Source organism: Rhinatrema bivittatum, chromosome 6, assembly GCF_901001135.1.
Source record: "Rhinatrema bivittatum chromosome 6, aRhiBiv1.1, whole genome shotgun sequence".
Lineage (NCBI taxonomy): Eukaryota > Metazoa > Chordata > Amphibia > Gymnophiona > Rhinatrematidae > Rhinatrema > Rhinatrema bivittatum.
Genome location: NC_042620.1, coordinates 265748062 through 265766455, shown reverse-complemented (window position 1 = coordinate 265766455; position 18394 = coordinate 265748062).

Sequence of the window (18394 nt, the reverse complement as noted above, 5' to 3'; positions counted from 1 at the left end):
GTTTCAGATATCAGATTTACGTCTTGAGTGGGGGCTGATGTAGTCTGACAAGCAGATTCCATCTGAACCCCATCTCTAACTGAATTTTCAGACAATGTAGTTAGAGGAATCATTTCCATCACATTTAATACTGTAGATTGAGGGATTGTTTCTAATTCTCCCAATTGTACTTGAGATAGCTGCACTAAACCTGGACTTTCTGGGGATCCTGAGGCAAATGAAATATCAGGAATATAATTCCTGGCAGATTGGCTTACCCTGCGTGCCACATGGAAGTTCATAGGTCCTTTAACCGATGGTGTACCCGGCAACGAAGTCAAAAGGCTTGGATTTTATTTTTCTACCCATAAATGGGTATCTAAAAGAAAACAGAAAATTTTAAGGAGAGGCGCGCCCCTTTGGCACGTGGCTTCGGCTGCGCGCTAGCGGCTGCGCACCGCAGCCCTCTGAAATTTATCGGGCGGTCCTGCCCTAGTCGAATGCATCACTGGGGTCACACTACCAGCGGTGATGGTCCAAATGAGCTCCTGGGCTCTGGAAAGGAGCCCCGTCTCAGTCCCATGGCTTTTCCTCTCTCCTGAGAGGCGACTCACACTCGACTCCTCCGGATTTCCTGCAGCAGCCCTCCGAAATTTATCGGGCGGTCCGGCCTCAGTCGATGACATCACTGGGGTCACACTACCAGCAGTGATGGTCCAAACGAGCTCCCGAGCTCTGGAAAGGAGCCCCGTCTCAGTCCCGTGGCTTTTCCTCTCTCCTGAGAAGCGACTCACACTCGACTCCTCTGGAATTTGGAATCTTTTAATTCAGTCTATTCTTTACTTAAAAGCACCTGGGCTACTTTTGCCTTTATGAGAACCTCTCTATCAAGTGCTCTAACTCTGCTCTTTTGTTAGTATCCTTCAAAGATACCTCTCTCTGAACCATCAGTGATAACCTAATGGTAATAACATGTGTCTATTCATTTATTTACATTTATTTGCCACCAATGCCAGAGCTCTAGGCAGCTCCAATGCTATAAAAATAATCTTAAAAATAAAACTAATAGAATATTGAAATAACAACACAGACCAGGGGGCATATAGATTCCATGTCAAAATCAAAACATTTCTGTATTACTGCTCAACTCCTGCTACCCTCTCATGGCAGTGCTAGGGAGAATTCCAGATTAGTAAATATTAAAGTTAGAGGTGAGACTGCATTTTTATCTGTTCTCCATCCTTAATGCTTTTTTGCTTTCATATTTTTATTGGTCTAATAGGAAGGGAATATATTTCATTATTTATGCTTTTGTGTTGCATGTTAGAGGATACTAGGGATATGGTTAATCTTCAGGTGAGTGGAGAAACATGATTAGGCAGCCATCTTACTAGGTGGTTCTCCAAGTGTTTTAACACAATTCTTCCTAAATTTCCCAGTGTTTACAGTATGCAATGTGTACAGGTCTCCTTCTCCAGCAGTTTTACACAGACTTTACTGTTTCCCACTGTTTCTAGCAAGCTCCATTGCCCTTTTGGAATTCTGATTTCTGTTCCTCTTAAGATTCGGTATTTTTTCTAAGATTTATCCTCTACTTGCCACTAGGGTTGCCAACTTTTCCATAGACCAGGACTGGACACTTGAAGACCAGGGGGGGTGGAGTGGGGGAACGGTACCCCCTCATTTGCATAAATGTTAGATCCTGCCAGTGAACTTCCTAAACAGTGTATCTATGTATCTGCAGAGCCACTGGGAGCTGAGGGCTGTGCTGTGCCCCACCTCCTCTCCCTATGCTGTCCAATCACAGCCTGGGATACAGCACAGCTTTCCTCTGATAGGCTCCGCCCTGCCTTTCTCTTCCTCTAAGAGGCTGTGGGGAAAAAGGAGGATCCACCTGCAAAACTGGACATTTAACGTCCGATCGGTACTTCTGACTGGTCACTGTACAGAATGCCTAAAAACCTGGCTGTCCGGTCCAAAACTGCACAGTTGGTAACCCTACTTGCCACATACCTTTTACCATAGTCTGGTTAGTAACATAATTTGTTTGTGAAGTAGTTAAAGTTTGGGCAATCATGTGCATGGTAACCTGAACATTTTTCTTCCAGGCATCTTTTACTTTCTGTGTAGCTGTTGTATCAGGTGGCTCAGATTCTGTGACTGTCCAAAGCCCCTTAAGTTAGAAGCATCATCACCTTACATCTCCAGGTTGGATAACTGCTGGAATTCCTCATTTTGATATCATTTGTAGCATTTTCAGTCATTTTTGGTTACTTTCACTCTTGATTTGTTCACAGAACATATTTTCTACCTAGGCAATTATTTAGCAAATTATACCTGCAGCTTGCTTGCACAGCTTCTCTTACTATTTGTTTGTGTTCATGTTTGTGAGCTTATCTCACTCTGCTCCAGTTCTGGGATATCTTTATCTGTTCTGGCTTTTTTCTTTCTCTTCTTGTCCATTGCCTGGGCTGTAATTAAAGAAAAATACAAGTGTAATGATCCACTGGGGTTCATTACCAATAATGCTCTTAATTTAACTTCTTTAGCTAGGGACCAGGGGCAGATTGCAGACAAATATCAGCGACCTACAGGGTATCTGTGACTCACTCCTGCACTCTCTGTGCATGTGCTTCAACAGTCCCTAAAAGTGTACCAAGATACTTGTTGAAAGGTGACCTGTCCTGGAGCCTGGCAAAATTGAGACAAAAATCTTCACATTTTTCCTATCAAACTAAGTAGAGTACATCCTAGACCTGGAGTCAGCAAACTGAGCTGCAGTCCTACTTTGATCCATGCAATTGGTTGGACTCTCTACAAAATCGATTATATCTCTTATATATTCTGAATTCCTAGTCTAGTGTTAAAATCTTTTGCCAACCAATCAGCTCTTGAACCAATTGCCAAGTAATGAGACAACCACACTTTCACTGGCTCAGACACACACATACACGCACACACACACACACACAAATACATTTGCTGCTGTGCTATTGCTCATGTGCTCATTCAGTGAGTACTCCCTGCCCCAGCACTGCCACATCATTATGTAAAAGTTGATGCTTGCTGTCATTCCTTCCTCAGCCTGCAGCAGCCCCCTCCCTCAGCCTGCAGCTTGCAGCCACTTCTCAGGGGTCTCCCCAAATCCAGCACATTCTCATTGACCTTGTGCTACACAGTCTGCTACTTTTATGGTTCCCTAAGCTCTGCTCTGCCTACCTATTCCTGGGGAGAAGGGACCAAAAGTGATCCATATTGCCTGCTTCCTCCAGGGCTTAAGAAAAAGAAAATTAAGCCCTGGCCAAGACTATATGCAGACTGAAAAGAACCTGGCCCATGCCAACATACCTCCAGATCGAATTCTGCCTTCCACATGGTGCTAGGGCTGATGCAAGGGTATTAGGCACTCAAGGCAAAGCTTACAGCCATGCACCCCCAGCCCTACTCTCCACACTCACACGTAAAACTTAAAAATTATCGGACGGATTTTCAAAGCCCTGCTCGTGTAAATCCGCCCGGATTTATGCGAGCAGGGCCTTGCGCGCCGGCGCACCTATTTTCCATAGGCCGCCGGCGCGCGCAGAACCCCGGGACTCGCGTAAGTCCCAGGGTTTATGAAAAGGGGCGTGTCAGGGGCGTGTCGCCGAGTGACGCCGCATTTGGGGGGCGTGGCACGGCGTTTGGGGGGGCGGGCCTGGGGCGTGGCGCCGGCCCGGGGGCGTTCCGGGGTCGTGGCCATGCCCTCCGGAACCGCCCCCGGGTCGGGTCTCGGCGCGCCAGCAGCTCGCTGGCGCTCGTGGATTTACATCTCCCTCCGGGAGGCGTAAATCCATGGATAAAGGTAGGGGGGGGTTTAGATAGGGCCGGGGGGGTGGGTTAGGTAGAGGAAGGGAGGGGAAGGTGAGGGGAGGGCAAAAGAGAGTTCCCTCCGAGGCCGCTCCGATTTCGGAGCGGCCTCGGAGGGAACGGAGGCAGGCTGCGCGGCTCGGTGCGCATCGGCAGCCTTGCACGCGCCGATCCAGGATTTTACAGGATACGCGCAGCTATGCGCGAATCTTATAAAATCCAGCGTACTTTTGTTTGCGCCTGCTGCGCAAACAAAAGTATGCAATCGCGCAGTTTTTCAAAATCTACCCCTATGCATTTGTAATAACATTTTAAAAATGACATTCAAAGTACAGTCTTCTGAAGTAAAATTGTCATAGAATGTGTACTATGGTTTCAATATTCAAAGCAATCCATTTGGGTAAATTAGCTAGGTAAGACTTATTCAGCTAACTTACATGGGATAGTAAGCAGAATGGCTATGCTGCTGAATATTCCCATATTTCTATTGTTTGATATTTGTGAATTAATAACCTGTCCTTTCTCTTCCTTCTCAGCCAAGTTCGTATCACCCTGTTTTATGTAACTGCCTTTTCAACACCTTGTTATAGTTATGTTTACTATGCACCCCTGTTTTATGTGAACCAGCATGATGTGACTGCTATCTCGAATGCCGGTATATAAAAATCTGAAATAAATAAATAAATAAAAAATATTTGGGTTTGGGGTGTGGGGAAGGCTTTGGGGGGCAGTTTTAAATACACAGTCAGAGATACGAACAGCAAAGTTGACATCAATGAAGATTTTGTGTCATTTGGAGTGATGAAAGGTGAAAAAGGAGTTCATTTGTACAATGTACTCTCTACTTATCTTGATTGCAGCTAGTAGAGAATGCATCAAACTAGGTAGAGAGTACATTGTACTGTTGCGCCCGTCGGTCACAGACGGCTGCGCCCTCTCTGTCTCACCTCTTTTCTTTCTCTTTTCTCTTCTCTGGGAAGATGGCTGCCTCCGCCTCTCATCGCCGACCTCTCCACTGTCCCCGGACCGGCATGGGCGATTGCGTTCGCCATTCTTACACTGAGGTCACTTAGGGCACACTCACACGCATTGCCCTCTCTTTTGAATACGTCATGGCGGGAACCTCGGGGGCGTCCCCACCGCATGACATCACTACCTCCAGATACTTAGCCTCCGATCTCCAATCCAGCTATGAGTTAGCAAGGATTCCGCTCCAGCTAATTTCGACTTCACTCAGAGGCGTTCCGTTCTAAATTCTCGCTCCTACAACCCTCTGGGGTTACGCTGGCTACTCTAGTGCATTCTAGGTACCCGATCCTTGGGGGCCTTATTCGCTCCTACTCACCCTCCGGGGTTACGCTGTTCCAGCAAGGATGCTCAAGGCACCCGCTCCTCGGGGGTCTTGCTTCGCTCCTGTCTACTCTCCAGGTTATCCAGCTTCATCAGGACCTAGGTACCCGCTCTCCGGGACCTTGCTCGTGTCTATCTACTTTCTGGGTCGACCTGCTTCTACAGAGAACATCTTGGCTCCGACACCCTGGGCCTTGCCTCAGTTCTACCTTTACGCTATGGAGGTCACCTCTCCTACAGCTACCAGCCTTCGTGAATACTTTCACTCTTCAGTCTCTCGCCTTGCCTCACCACAGAATAGATTCTTGGCGTACTCTGCTCCGTGGACCACTATCGGATCTACCATCGCTGGCTACATCGCTGTCATAATGCCTCTGTATCGCTCCATGGTGAGACCGCACCTTGAATATTGTGTACAATTCTGGTCGCCGCATCTCAAAAAAGATATAATTGCGATGGGGAAGGTACAGAGAAGGGCTACCAAAATGATAAGGGGAATGGAACAACTCCCCTATGAGGAAAGACTAAAGAGGTTAGGACTTTTCAGCTTGGAGAAGAGACGACTGAGGGGGGATATGATAGAGGTGTTTAAAATCATGAGAGGTCTAGAACGGGTAGATGTGAATCGGTTATTTACTCTTTCGGATAGTAGAAAGACTAGGGGGCACTCCATGAAGTTAGCATGGGGCACATTTAAAACTAATCGAAGAAAGTTCTTTTTTACTCAACGCACAATTAAACTCTGGAATTTGTTGCCAGAGAATGTGGTTAGTGCAGTTAGTATAGCTGTATTTAAAAAAGGATTGGATAAGTTCTTGGAGGAGAAGTCCATTACCTGCTATTAAGTTCACTTAGAGAATAGCCACTGCCATTAGCAATGGTTACATGGAATAGACTTAGTTTTTGGGTACTTGCCAGGTTCTTATGGCCTGGATTGGCCACTGTTGGAACAGGATGCTGGGCTTGATGGACCCTTGGTCTGACCCAGTATGGCATTTTCTTATGTTCTTATGTGACTGGGTTCTCGGCCTACCCCGCTCCGCGGACCACTACTGGACCCCTCACTTCCCAGCTTCTGGTGAGACCTTCTCTGCACTTGATACAACACAGTGCCTGGACTGAACTTATTCATCTGAGACTAACTCCACTGGCTGAGGAATGCAGCCCGCTCCTCAGGCATTGCCAGCTGCTGTGTAATAAAGCTTCTATTCTCTCTGTGGTCATTACTGAAGAATCAGCCTATTGCTGTATTTTCCCCACGGGGCTCCTCCCCGTGAAAGGAGTCATCAATACAGCAACCAAGGTCCACAAACATGTCAAACCTGCAACATGTACAAATCAACTCCTCTTTTAATTGTCATCACTCCAGATTACACAAAATCTTCACTGATATCAACTTTGCTGTCTGTGTATCTAAAATGTATGACTATTTTTAAAGATTCAGGAGTTTCACGTTTAATAAAATTGATGTACATTATGAAGCTGTGAGGACTTCCACTTTTTCTTCACTCCCCTGTGTGCTGATTTGAAGTTGAGTGTGATTTTGCTTTCCGTTAGATTATTTGGCTACCCTAATAACTTTACCATTAACAAGCTATATTCAAAGGATATAGCCAGTTGTGTGTTAAACAAAAAAAAGGCTGCAGACCTGCCTGCCCAGTTCCCCCCCTCACACAAGTGAAATAAATAATGACCCTGGTGTCAAGCTCCCCAATCCTCCAAAGTTCTCCAGAATACTGGTAGCAGGCCTATTGGCCCAGAAATGGCCTCCCCCCCCCCTGAAATAACTGAATTTATAAAAAGTAATGCTGGCACGCCCACCTTTACCCCTCCCCTCCCCCGTCAAACCATCCCAACCTCCTCCCAACCCACCCAGAACCCCCCCCCCCCCCCATACCATTTATAGTGGCCAGGAGCTGGTAAGAAGCCCCCAGCTCCCGGCATGTTCAGCACTGTTTCTGACAGTAATACTGATCATGTAAGCTCACATCATTCCTGTCAGAACTTTGCTTTGACAGCAATTCTGTTAGCTTACAAGACTAGCCTTGCTGACAAAGCAATGCTGGACACTGGGAGCTGGGGGCTTCTTTCCAGATCCCCTCTGCCATAAAAGGTACAGAGGTTCTGGGTGGGAAAGAAGGGAACCACTGTCTTAGGAAATGAATGGTGATGAGTGATGTACTGTTATCACTGATCATTCTTTCTCTTTTTCTGTGGAGAGCAAGACCCATCCCCCCAGTCCCCTCATCCCGTAACCTAGGAGTCTCCTTCTCTACACATATCCAAACTTCTGCTAAAATGGGCCATATCTTTCTCCATAACATCGCCAAAATCTGTCCCTTCCTTTCTGAACACACTACCAGAACCCTTATCCACTCTCTCTCATCTCCTCCCGCTTAGACTATTACAACCTGCTCCTGACAGGTCTCCCAGCGAGCCATTTCTCTCTATCACCATATGTCCTAAATTCAGCCGCATGACCTATCTTTTGTCAAAGTCGCTGCACTCACATAATCCCTCTTCTGAAGTCACTGCATTGGCTCCCTATCCACGCCCGCATATGGTTCAAGCTCCTCTTTCTCACCTACAATTGCCTTCACTCTGCAGCACCTTACTACCTCTCCTCTCGTATCTCTCTCTACACCCCTTCACTTTCTTCCCCCTACAGTTCTTCAATTCAAGATGACAGGAGACTGGCACTGGCAACTAACTCCATCCTCCTGCCAGCATGGCTTTTCTTCCTCATAGTTACAACAGTCAGTTGTTTCAACTATACAAAACACCATAGATACAGAGCTCCATGTATTTTAAAAACAGCTAATCTGGATAGAAGAGCCAAGCTGCCAGATGGAGCCAGGTCATCAAGGGGAGAAGCAGGTGCAAGAGAGAGAAGGGCAGGACAGGATAGATTTGAAGTTCTGTGGGAAGAGGGAGGATTGGGGATTGGGAAGGAAAGTGGCAACTCAGGTGACTCTGGGATTGAGTGGTTGAGCAGGGATGGTGTTGTGTTAACTGACAGAAATGTGGACCCCTTGCCCGAGGTGGAGTTGGCGCAACCTGAGAGGGAGAACCCCCACAGGTCCCCACCGGCGGAAAGCGAGGCCGGCTGTTGCAGGGGCCAGCTGAAGCTTCGCCAATACCAACCCCATTCCCCATGGGTTGAGCCTTTGGGTGCGGGGGCCGGCTGGTCTAAGGTAGGCCCCTGTGAAGATGGTTGGGTAACAGCCAAGAGAATCGTCTAAAATCAATCCAAGATCAGAAGCCAGAGGATCGCCAATAACCAGTCCAGAGTCAGAAGCCAGAGAGTCACTGATAGCCAGTCCAGAGTCAGAAGCCAGAGAGTCGCCAATAGCCAATCCAGAGTCAGAAGCCAGAGAGTCGCCGAAAGCCAGTCCGAGGTCAGAAGCCAGAAGATCCATCTACACAGGAACCAAAGGATGGGAGCACAGGTAGGAACAGGACTCGGAAGGCAGCAACAAGAACCAAGGCACCAACGAAGCCCAGAAGACTCAAGCGAAGCAGACTCGTTGCCAAGTCGAGAAGTATCCGGAGAAGCTTCCTTATAAAGGTAGAGAGTCCTGACGCCAGTTTAAGGGCTGGGCTATGTTTCCCGCCGCAGCCCCTTTAAGAGGCGGAGCTCCGGGAACACCTGAGGGAGTCGGGGCCGGTGGCGTCAGGGCCCGCGTGGCAGCAGGACAGCCTGGGGAGTGGCGGCATCAGCTTGCCGCCGCAGCACAGATCCCAGCAGAGGCCCGAAGAAGCAGACCATGGGTAAGGGTAGGCGCCCGCGGCCCATTAGTGCCAGCGGCACAAACAGATGGGGAGTCTTGAGAGTTGTAATTCAGGAATTGGGTGGGAACACAAGAGAATGGGGATTCAGGAATGGGGGATGAGCAGGAATTCAGAGATTGGGTGGGGACTTGGGAAGGTGGGGACTCAGGATTTGGGGGGCAGGGATTGGAGAGTTTGAGGGTATGCTAGAGGGACTAAAAGGGTATGAATGGGGACTGGTAGATAATTTGGAGGTTAAGAAATGGGGAGCTGAAGGATGAGGGGGGTCAAGAGATGGTGGGAAGGACCTAGAAGGATAGAGAGGTGGCAAAAGGCAGTGGAAAGAAACTGGTGATTGTGGAAGGGGTGAAAGAGGATGGAAATGGAAGCAGAGAAGGGAGTTAAAAAGGGGCAATGAGAGACAGGGTAAAGAGTAAGAGACAGAAGAAACAGGCTAGAGACAGGAGAGGGAATGAGCAACAGGGAAGGACCTGAGGCTAGTGAAAGGATAAAAGGCAGAGGAAATAGATAAGGACTGGAGAAGATATGAGTACAGAGAGTAGAAATGGAGTACTAAGCAGTCGATAAAAGACAAAGGTAAAACAAAGGCTGGGAAAGAAGTGAAACAAAGAGGGAACAATGAGAGGGCTATTGTGGAGGTGTGAGAGAGGAGGGAGATTGGCTGAGAAAGGAGTGAGAGTGGGAGATTAAAGCTAGTAGATATGGAAAAGGTGAAAAGAAGGAAATTAAGAACTTGCAGTGCAATGGAGGAAAGAGAGTGAAAGATGGGATAGTAGAGATGGAGGAGTCGAACAAAAATGCAGATGGGTAAGAGAGGGCACAAGTGGAAGATACCAAGGAAAGAGAGATAAAGAAGTAGTAATTGATGATGGGAGAGCATGAGAGGGGATAACTACAGGGGATGGGAATGCTTATATAATGCCTCATTGGGATCCCTATGAAGACGTGGCCTTCTGGAAAGACTATGCATTTAGAGAACATAACGCCACAGCAGCCTCTTGTGAGGATGCTGCAATGCTTGTTTCCTGTCTCTATATAATGCAGAGACCTCTAGAGGAGTTCTGGAGTGTTTATTTTGGGTTTCCTTTTTCCTAGAGAAATCCTAGGCCAAATTCAGTAAAATATGATCTGGGGCATTTTGAGAGACTTTTTTTTTTTTTTTTTCAAAATCCTTTTTTTTATTAGAGAGTAACACAGGTACAATCAATAATCCAAACTTAAAAGGAAGCTTTTTCGCCCTTCCTTTCGTCCTTTCTGTGGGGAATTTGTGTATGTTTCCTATTTGGTTCTCTCAGCCTGAGAAAGTCAATCCTACACAGGAGAAAGGAGAAGAGAGGAGAGTCAGTGGCAGCCCTCTGGTGTGTAACCACCTCTCATGCCCATCTTGTTGTATTCAGGGGAGATTCCAGGAGGTACCCATCCAGTACAAATGAGTAAGAGGAGAAATAGAGAAGTGATATCAAGCAACGGGATTCAAAGTATTTGGATTTGGAACTGAAATGGGAAGACAACCCCACAATGTAGAGCAACCCAGGGAAGTTCCATATTTCTAAACCAGAATAAGAAAGGGACACCTGAGGTCTGAGTACAGGAATCAAGGAACCACAGAGTCACATATATATACCAAATTGATTTGTTTTATGTATATTACTAGACAGAGTCTTGTTTGCAATGCCACATGCCATGTTCATACTAATCTATCAGTCAAGTTGTGTTGGAACACCAGCTTTTCCGCCTGTTTAATTATTGGCATGTATTGAAGAAACAGCAACTGAGCACCCAGGGCCTAGGTGGTTATCCTTCCCCTCCCTCAATGGAAAATCCTATACCCGGGGGGGGGGGGGGGAGGCCATTTAGCTCCAAGGGTACTATGTGTGCATCCCATGGACTCCTACAAAGGCCCCTGTGTCTAGGGTTCCACTTAAAAGAGGATGATTGGAAAGCAGTGAGGGGGAACGGGAATGGTTGAGAGACGTGAGAAGAGATAGTCAGAAAGAAAGAGGCAGCCTGAAGATGATGGCAGACGGGGTGAATTTAGGACAGGCACAAAGAAGGCGGCTATTGGGGGAAGGACAAGGGAGACATATAGCAAGAGACTGGCAAAAGGAGCAACCCAGTGAGAGCCGGGGGGGGAGGCTGAGTGCTGAGAGCGGGCAATAAAGTGGAGAGAAGGGCAGTGAAGGGCTGGAAGAACTGGACAGTGGATGGGGGGGGGGGGGGGGGGAAGATTAATCTTAATTTGACTGCAAATGTTGTGCAGGTTTCAACTAGTAATACTGGCTGACATGCGGTGAAATTCCCATGGAAGGTCTTAATTGATCCCCTCCTCCCCAGCCTGAACCCTTTCTCCAACTCAATCCCTGCACGTTCTTCCCCCCTCCCCAGCCCAACTTCAGCACGCTCTGAAACCCCACCACCACCACTGGTTTCCCCTTTTTTGTTTTTTTTTTTTTGTTATGATAAACACTGATAAATTGCTGGGAAAAATAAGATAAAAACTGAAAATGAAGATTCCTGACCACAAAATAGCTGGCGTGCACCTTGAGCAGGAGCACGCCAGCTATTTTGTGGTCAGGAATCTTCATTTTCAGTTTTTATCTTATTTGGCCAATGTGCCTTCTAAGATATGCCTCCTGCATATCTTAGAAGGCACATTGGCCGCCTCTTACATAGGACTGGCCAGTTTTAACAAACCAGAATACTGGACCAGGACTGGTGTTCCTTTGATGTCAACATTTTTTATGCACAGGGATGTTCATTTTGACTAAAGACAGTAGCAATGAAGTACTGAGAATATAAATATGGACAGAGACTAATGAGATAAAGATTTGTCTGCAACAAGGATTTCTTTACAAATGACATCTTTAAGGAAAGCCTCGTCTCAGCACTGTGACCCATGTTCTCTACGTAATGCTTGTGAGCTACATAAGTTAGTTGAGAATTGAAACCTCAGCAGGGAATTCTCTACCTAAAGAATTAGGCCAACACACTGGGTCAAAGGAGCATTCGACATCAGCTGGCACCCTTTTGAAAAATGGCATAGGCCTGGTGAGCACAGAGAGGAGCAGGTGGGGTGTCACTCCTGCTCCCACCAGACCCCAGAGATACTACAGTAAGACTCAGAGCAGGGGACTCCGGCTGGCAGTAAACCCCCAGGGATTTTTTGTACTGGGGTGGTGAGGGGGCAGGAGAACACTAGACTCCAGGGAGGCGTTTTTATGTGGGGTTGTGGGATTGGGACTTTGCTTGGGTCATGCGGCACCTTTACAAGGCAGTAATAGGGCACACTATTGGCAGATAGGTGCACTATTTAGTGAAAATGAATGAAACAAAACACACAACAATGACTGGGACCCCCATGAATGAAATAAACTGAAATAAAACTCCCCCCAAAAACAAACGGAATAAACCAAAGATTTGTGAGCATGCACACCCCTAAGGAACAGTATCCCAATGCCCCCTCCTAGCTCTCCATCTCTCCCTTTTTCCACCTTCTCATCTGTTGTTTCCACTGCTGCTTTCTAGTCCTCCATCTCTTCCTCTATAATTCTCTAAACTCCTCTATAATTCTCTAAACTCCCTTTCTCACGCCTTTCTCTCACTACTTCATCCATCCCTTCTTTCTTCCTTCTTGCTTTTTCGTCTTTCCTTCTTAAATATATATATATATATCGCTCTTTCTCGCCTGTCTTATTTACCAATATCTTTTTTGCATTGGCCTACATTTTTTTAACTCGTTTCAGTCTTAATATCTGTGTTTTTGCATTTTCTTCTCTTTCTCATTCTGTTGGCCTCACTACATTCCCACCACTTTCTCCCTCCACACCGTCTCCTAATCCCACTCGGTCGGTGGCCTAACAGGGTGACACAGCCAAGCATCACTGCCTCTCGGAGACAGCATGCCTTATTATGCCCTGGAATGTGTCACCGCCCTCCTAGGACAGCTTGCTTTCTTACAGAACGGACCATGGCACTGCCCTTAGAGAGCAGGCCTTATTACACTGCAGAGTGCGACACGCGCCGTATTCTGTACCTCAGCGTATGGCACTGCTCCTAGCACATCTTAATACATCCCAGAGTGCGGCACCGCCACACACAGAAATCCCTAACTGTTAGGGTAAGCAGGAGAGTAAAATTATAGCTAGGCCTCCCCACTGCTTGTTCAGTTTAATTCTTTTATTATTCATTTTATAAGTCAGTACAAACACATTTTGGACACTTCGTTCAGTTCTGGGCAGAGAGAATATTTAGCACGTCACGATGCCTTCCTTTCCTGTAAGTTGTAGTATTCCTCCTGTTTTCAATCTTTGTTTAAAAAAATGCTGGGCCTGGTTCAATAAAGAATTTTTCCATAGTCACAGAATGGGGAGAAAGTCGTTTTTAACAAGCCTTTTTATCTCTGTCTCCAGCCACAGACATGACTAATATTTCTTACAGTTACTGTGGCGACTTGCCAAGGGATCAGTTTCCTGTTAAATAATGCTGAAATTTGTGCTTTAAAAAATTATTGAAGTCTTCTCAAGGGAAAATAGCTCCTCACTTGTCCTCACTTGTCCCATTAAGTTCCTATAATGGGATCTTCACTGTAATAACATATACTATTTTTTTTTCATGTTTCTGTTTTCAGAGTTGTACCCCAAGTTTGTTGATTATGGAGACGTTAATATTTGTTCCTTACTGCATAAGAAGTTGATTAATTGTGAACCTTCCTGTTCCCTGCTGGTGCCTTCTGCACTATACAGGTTCTGCCTCTGATTACTAAGTGTCCCTGCTCTCTGTAGGTCTCCAGCAAGTCTGTTTAATGAGCACTTTCTGTTCTCCTCCATGCAGCTTCTGATTATACAGCAAGCCTCCTGCTTCCGCATATTTTTATTTTTTTTTTTGTTCTGCTGCAGTTCTTCCGCTGCTGTTTTACCACCTGCCTTCTTTCAGTTTTCCTACTTTTCTGAAACTAGGAGCTTTCAGGTTTACTGGTCAAGGAGCCGCTCCGTGGCTCAGAAGTCGCTTTCCATCCGCCCCACCGTCAAAGCAGCCATTCCCTTGCTGGAGTGCTGCTTCTTTTCTCCCCGTGGAAAGCCACCTTCTTGCTCAGGCACTCCATTCTCCCCACTAATCAGCCGCTTTCCTACTCAGGCTTTAAAGACATTTTTCGCCTTTATGAACAAATTCACCATGCAGCTTAATTTTTTTGCCCCAGACTTCTAGAATTAGGTCATTCATAACCCAATGACTTTCTATTATTTTTCAGGCGATGTTACCATCTATTCCTTTTTTTTTTTGACCTGACAGTTTCCTTTTATCATTTGGGTTTCCTTCTCTAGGAACCAAGCCTGGGAAATGACTCTGTGAGCCTTTATCAATAACTATCCATGGATGTTTCCCTCTAGTTTGTATCCTCTCTGAACTTGTCCTTGCGGCGACAGTCCTCCGCCGGTGACCACTAGGGCTCTGTCTGAAGCACTGCAACGAGTCCTAAATCCAGGCAATTCGGCGTCACTATCATGCAGTGATAATGACTCCTACCCCGCTAGAGGCTGTGAATGCTGCCTCTGTTGCATCCCCAGCTCTGGCTGACCTCAGCCGGTATCAAGCCCAGGTCCCTCCACGTGGCAGGCCATCCCACCATTCATTTCATATTATTTCTGCAGGAACGTCTACTCTTTGCAAGAGTTTATTTTTTATTCTTTACCAGATGTTGACAGTTTGTGTGGGTGATTTAATGAATGGGGCAAATTCTTATAAAGAGATGCATTATACTAAAGCATGGTAGTGCTAATGAGGGCATTTAACCCATGTTAACAGCTGTGTTAGTCAAAGTGCAGGTTCACAGAGTCCTAATACACGTTGCATCAATGTTAACATGCCTGTGTTAACTCTACAACATGTTAAAGTAGCACAGCACCCATGTTAATAAACTGATGAGTTGGAAATGTATGCTACTTGACTCACACTCTAAAGCAAGATTTCATAATATGCGTTGAATCCCACAAGGTTAACTGGCCTTATCAACACCCAAAAAGATAACTATACCTCCAGAAGTATTGTAACATTTTTGCATTAATGCAGGCACATTAACAGCAAACAGGTAACCCAGACCTCCACAGATGGCAACCTAGAAAAGCTCACATAGGGAAGTCATATGGCTTTGCTCAGAATGTTTGCTCTACAGACCTATTGGCTGCTTAGATGCAGGAAGCTTTCATTCACACAACACTGGAAGCAAGAGACAGGGGGATGGAAACCATGGAGCTGTTTAAGAAGAGGAGGGGACTGTAGCCTGGAGTTTCCAGAAGGCCATGCAGGCAACAATGTCAGCAGACCTGTGGTACCCACATTACTCTGCTACACCTTCCAGAAGAGGAAGCTCATTGGCCATTATGGCTTCATATGAGGACCTTAAAGATGGCATCAATATTCTGAATGGCAGGTCTCATGCCGTACCTGGTCTTCTTAAACTACTGAGCTCATTTGATTTTCTCACCCAGATACTTTTCAAACCACTGTGGCTACAGTTTGTAGAATGGAGAAGTCCAACTTCACCAGATGTTTCAGTCAGGTTTATAAGCTATGAATTCTCTCAGATTCTCTAAAAAGAGGCAACAATTACAGGGCCTCAAAACAGATTTCTATGCATTACTGAGCTACTAAACATGATGGGTGTAACAGATTGCACACATATAGCATTGATCCACCTTATGAAAGGGAAGCAACCTTACATAAGAACATAAGAAGTTGTCATATCAGGTCAGACTGAAGGTCCATCAAGCCCAGCATTCTGTTTCCAACAGTGGCCAATCCAGGTTACAAGTACCTGGCAAGTACCCCAAAATGAAATAGATCCCATGCTGCTAATTCCAGTAATAAGCAGTGGCTATTCCCTAACTCAAATTGACTAATAGTTTATGGACTTCTCCTCCAGGAACTCATCCAAACCTGCTTTAAAGCCAGTTAAGCTAACTGCCTTAACCACATCCTCTAGGAACAAATTCCAGAGCTTAATTGTGCATTGAGTGAAAAAGAATTTTCTCCAGTTTGCTTTAAACATGCTATTCGCTAACCTTCTACAATCATAAGGACTTTTACTATCTGAATGTGCCAGTTGTATGTATGTGACACACTAATGAATGGGTTTTAAAAGGGCCACACGTGCAAATATCGGCAGTTACACATATGGCCGGATCCTGTGCATGCCGCGCATTTTCAAAAGGGCCAGGCACACGCATAACTGCCAATATGTGCACAAATGCCGGGCCCTGAAAAAGGGGTGGGCTGGGAGGGCGGAGACTGGACGGGATGGAGACCATTAGCTGCTGTTCCAGGAAAGTGCGCGCCGGCAACCAGTTTTTTCTGCTCCAATAGAGCAGTAAGTAAAAAAAAATGTTAGGTAGGAGATAGGGGTTGGGGTGGAGAGGAGGAAAGGGAAGGAAGGTTAGTGGGGGGGGGGGGGGGTAGGGAAGTTCCCTCCCAATTTGCTCCTTAATTGGAGCGGACTGGGAGAGAACTGGGGGAGGCCCGATTGTGTCGCCGCGTGTAATTTGCTAAATTTCACCACCCTGCGCGCGCCGCCTGCACAGGCGGGCGCGGGTCCCTTTTAAAATCTACCTCTAAATGAATATTCGGAATATAATGCCCAGGTACCTTGAGTGTTACAATGACTCTTACATCATATGTCAAGCTGCTCTCTTTGGCAAGTTCAAGAGGACAAATTGCTGAGGATGGCTGCTAGGTAAACACTCCTCGGTATTTTAAAATCTTTGATTACACTCACTGCCAGTCATGCCCATGTTTGGGATATCTTTCCATGATGATATGATGCAGATGTATTATACCTATCAGAGACCAACTGACAAGGATGCTCTCACTGATAACATCCAAGACTAACTCTCATCCTGAGGATCAATGATACCTCTATCTGGCATGTTTCAAACACATAACTAAAACACATAAGAGCTCCTGTATCCTACTCACTTGATTGAGGATATGGGTATTAACTGTGATTTATCCCTACTGTAGGTTGCCTATGGAGGTCTGACAAGAGGAACTACACTGAAGCATATATGTTCACTTGCTCACTTTTGGCATGTTAAGAAGTCACTTTAGGTGTCTGGACAAATCCGGTGGTGACTCACACTACTCTCTCATTTAAAGTGGCTGATTGCATTTATCTTCTACATCTATCTTAATAATGCTATGAGGTATCAAATTCCTGCCAACACTAATCCAGAGCTTGAAGGAGATCCCCCATGCCACCCTGCAGACGCATTGAAACTACCATGAGAAGCTTGATTGAAGAGTGTTTTGCTTCTGTTAGACATTTACTTGGATTTTGCAAAGAATTTGCTATGACGAGGGAAGGTTACAACTTCCTTTTTATTGCTTATCTATTATTTTTAGGATGTAACTGCTCTGCTGTGCCCTCCTCTGGAATAGTTTCCTCCCTGGGAACTTTGCAAGGGTGCAAGGGTGACATAACATAATATAACAATGCATGGGATATGGGAAAGCGCCTGGCCTGCTTTGAGGGATAGGGTGTATGGTGCCTGCACAATAGCCACTGCATCTGACTGGTACCCTACCAACTGGCCTGCACAGGTATGAAATCTTTTTTTTTTTTATAATTCTGTTTATTCAACTCACAGAGAATACAAAAATATACCTACAATGGGCAGCATATAGGATGCAGGAGACATGTCTGATGCATAGGATCCTCATCAAACAGGTCATACTGGGAATACAGCAGAGCCCACCACTGGTCACAAAAGAGTGTATTGTTAGCCACATTGGAGCATGATGAAGTCAGCCTATGGGCAATCTGTAAACATACCCCATTAAGGAGCACACATGTGCCTTTATGTGCATGCTGAGCTTTTAATACAGATTTCTAATGTCCTGTGTGCACAGAATTTATGTTTGCAGGTATGTTGTTACCTAGTCAGTGTATTGGAAAACTGCATTTGCAGTTATTTAATGCATGTGTCCATACCGATTGTAATATTTGCTTTGATTGCTCAAGTCTATGGCTGAGCGCGGTGTATTTTTTAGACTTCTGACTTTTCTATGTGAGAACCCTCTATTTTTAGACAGTAGCTCTCAGCTAAGCCTGAAGATCTCTGTAAACCCTGCCTCAATGAGACCCCACAGAAAACATTGCTTTTTTACCTGTTTCAGCTGATTATTCCAAGAAGGCCTCAGTCCATCTGAGACACAATTCAAAGAAAATCCAATTTATTCTTGTTTCCATGTTATACTTCAATAAGATCTATATTTTTCAGGTTATGTTATTCATTAGTAAATGTTTGAGTCAGCCTGTTTAAGAATCAGCTTATGTATGAAACTAAGAATTTAGCTGTCTGTATGGTCATGTATGGCAAGGACAGAATATTTAGCCTGCCACTTTATGTATCTCATTAATTGGCACATTGCATAT